Here is a 3,878-nt window from a genome sequence, read left to right as displayed (position 1 = left end):
ACGCTGGAGCACCATAGGCTGCAGCATGGACATCATGTTGGGCAGCTCTACCATCATGTCCACAGGACATACCCTCTGGACCGGTCTCCCTGGAGTCCCTGGCACTTGGTACAAGTACAAACTGGGTGGAGAATGGCGTGAGGGCAGCCCTGAGGAGAAGGGCTTGGGGGTGGTGGTGGATGAGAAACTCAACATGAGCCGAAAATGTGCAATAACAGCCCAGCAGCCCCCTGGGCTGCATCTCCAGCAGCAAGACCAGCAGGGAGAGAGGGGGGGATTCTGCCCCTCTGCTCCACTCTGGGGATACACTTCCCCCACCCCCAGTGCTACCTCCAGCTCCGGGCCCTCAGCGCAGGAGAGACATGGACCTGTTGGATCAGGGCCAGAGGAGGCCCCAGAGATGCTGGGAGGGCTGGAGCCCCTCTGCTGTGAGAACAGGTTGAGACAGTTGGGGGGGTTCAGCCTGGAGAAGAGAAGGCTCTGGGGAGACCAGAGGCAGGTTTCTAGTCTCTGAAGGGAGCTTACAAGGAAGCTGGGGAGGGACTTTTTGCAACGGCATGTAGTGATAGGATGAGGGGGAATGGCTTCAAACCAGAAGAGGGGAGATTGAGATGAGATGTGGGGAGGAACTTCTTTGGTGTGAGGGTGGTGAGAGCCTGGCCCAGGTTGCCCAGAGAGGCTGTGGTTGCCCCATCCCTGGAGGGATTCAAGGCCTGGTTGGATGGGGCTTGGAGCAACCTGGGCTGGTGGGAGGTGGCCCTGCCCATTAGCAGAGGGGTGGAACCAGATGAATTTTAATGTCCCTTCCAACCCAAACCATTCTATGATTCACACCTCTACAATTCTCTCCAGGGCCCCTAAACTTTCTCAGAGCATCTCTATTACCCTTACAAAATACCCAAAGCTGGGTGCTTCACTTTTGACGAGGTTCTGGTTCAGATGTAAATGTCTTCCTCAGAAAATCTTCCACTGGAGCTACCAGCGTGATGCTGGAGGGATCAAGGTGCTATGTGGCCACAAGATGCTTTCTGAGCTTTTTCCTTCCCCTCTCCCAAGCACCCGCTGCTCATACCCACCCTGACAGTGATGCTCCAGGCCACGAGCATCACCACATCGCTGAAGAGCAGCCTCCCTGCCCCTTCCCTGAGCAGGACCCAGTCCCCACCACCCTCTGACCCAAAATCGCTAATCCTCCTGCTCAGCATTTCCCTACACCTACTCTCCCACCCACCTCTCCCAGTCTCCCTCACCTCACCGGGGGCCAAAGTGGTTCTCCGTAGCTCAGGGCAGCAGCACAGGAATAGGATCATTAAGCAGAAGTAGCAATTACTGCTGCATGCCATGCAACAAGCGGCACGAAGGAAAGATATCGATCAGATGTCATAAGTCAAAGCAAACACTGAAATCAGAGTTTGGTAAATAAATCCTTGCCATTCCTTAGGGTGTCTCACTTCCCATATGCTAAGCACCATATAAAAGTTCCTGTCCATTAAAGCTCCTCGTTCAGTTGACATTTATCTTCTAAATGTGTTTCCAATGGATGAGGAGGGTAAGTCTGCTCTTTTCTGAGACTTTATTATTTCGTATTCGTGGGTGATAGCTTCATTTGAGATCTTGACACGTGCTTGCAGCAGGTACCCATGCCTCCTGAGCATAGTGGGACCAGCACGTGATGACAGCACAGTCTTTGCAGTTTTAAATGTGTTTGCAACACGTGGAACACATTTTTTGATATTATTTAAGAACGAGCCTATGCTGTACTTCATTCTGGTTCCACACCTCCATGGCTGTGCCCATTACCTTGTGTAAAAGACCTTGGGGATGCCACGCAACGATGGCAATAACACAGCCGGCAACATCATCCTGCATGGAAATTTTTATCCACTGTTCTTGCAACAGTTGAAAAACAGTAGCAAGGATAATCCTTGCTATTTTTAATCTCTTCCGGTCATGAAGACGAGTGGGGAAATCGATGGCAGTGAACAGATGTTGAAAGAACGTATTTCAGAGTTTTGTTCTCTGGAAATACACCCTGGAGATAAGAAAGAGAATAGCTATCTCAGAAAGAGTCAAAATAAAGCAAAATAAAGCAAAATTATGCAGGTTTGGGGTTTGTTTTTTTTCTCCTCTTTCAGATCTATCACTGTCTCCGAGGGAGATGTCGCCGCCGGAACAGGGGCTATAGCGGTGAGATCTCCTCACACCACAGAGGCCTCCAGGGACATGGATCCTTCTTCTGTGGTGGGGAAGGCTCGGTCACCTACAGCCGGAGACCTTCATTCTGCCTACCTATGCCAACATCGTCCACCTACAGCATTGGAGGGGGGTACAGATGTGGTGGTGAGGGATCTGTTGCAATAACCTGTGGGGATGGTGGGGAGACATCTGACTGGAGCATTGCAGGGGGGACAGTCCCCAACTATGGCACTGGGGGTGGAATAAGGTACGGCACTGAGGGCTCAGGCCGGAACATCATTGATAGCTCTGGGGGTGGTGGGAGATTGGGCATCGTCGAGGGAGGAGGTTCTGGATATGGATATGATGTGTCACCCAGAGAAAACGCCTTAACGACGTATGGGGGCAGTGGTGGTTCAGGCTACTACAGCGGAGGATCGAGCTATGGCATTGAGGGATGCTCAGGCCCAGAGCTCAGCTCCGGAGGTGGTGGGTCCTCCCAGGCCATGCAGCAGAAATGCCCCGTGGTGGTCCCCAACATCAAGGCCCACCAGAGCAAGAAGACCAGCCAGTGGCCCCTCAGCCAGAAGAAGTGACTGGCCCAGCAGCCGGCCCTGCTCGAGCAAAAGTGCCCTGGATGTGTCACTGTGGTTGGGGACCTTCACGTTCCTCATCTTGGGTTGTGCTAGTAGTGCTGCTGTGAGCACCGCTGGGAAAGAGGATTTGTGCTTTGGTGACGAGAAAAGATTCTTTTCTCCATCTCCTTTTACTTGTGGGTTGGAAAATAAAACTTCATAGTCTATGGGAAATTCCAGTATCTGAATGATTTATTTAATTACTAGTTCCTTCACTCAAAACACAGATACTCAAGGAGTCTACTTCATAACACAGGATTTATCTTCCAACATGTTTGCTATGTATTTTACAACTGTACTCCAATGTAATACTTATTTTAGGAGAATTAAAATACATCATTTTTAACAGCAAGAGAAGGTTCTTAATTTTGCTCTTGCTGAAGTCAGAGCTTCTCCCATGCTGTTCCCATCAAACTGACCTGCTGAGACCCTCTGCATGAAGGGTTAAGGAGATAGGCAAAGCTCCCAGGTGATTTCCAACTGATTATTATTTACAGCATGACCTTGGGAGTGCACGGTTATTGGAAACAATTACACGCCAGGCTCCTGCCCCAGAGAGATTGCAGGGGATGTCGTAAGCTGGAGCACGTAACCCTTCTGCTTGCACCAGTGGCATGAGGCAACTCCAACACACTCATTTGCTTCTTCGCAGTAACCTGTTTCATGACATTTTTTGATAGGATCAGGCCCTAAATTAGGCACGGGAAGAGGATGGTTCCTCTGTGCTGATGTGACAGTACGGGGGAGGCTTGAATATCCTGTGCCAGGTTTTTAGTGGAATTTGTCAAATATTTAGCATTTTGGGACTATTCTCTGGGGTTTTTTGACTCCTCCAAATATTGATAATAAAGGAAAAAAAACACCCATAGATCTATGCTCATTTAAAAGGGAGACAAAAGAGCATAAAATTACATTGTAAAATATTTCTTGCCATTGCTGCTTTCACCCACCTATGAGGATTTTGACTCTTTCAGCTCAATAAAAACCCAGAAAATTTTGCCCTGCTTACAAGAAAAAAAAATTCTCTGAGCTCTAGCCCTGTGTTTGGTGCCACAATGGGCATTTTCA

Source organism: Calidris pugnax, unplaced genomic scaffold (assembly GCF_001431845.1).
Source record: "Calidris pugnax isolate Ruff unplaced genomic scaffold, ASM143184v1 scaffold516, whole genome shotgun sequence".
Lineage (NCBI taxonomy): Eukaryota > Metazoa > Chordata > Aves > Charadriiformes > Scolopacidae > Calidris > Calidris pugnax.
This window is presented reverse-complemented; position numbering follows the sequence as displayed.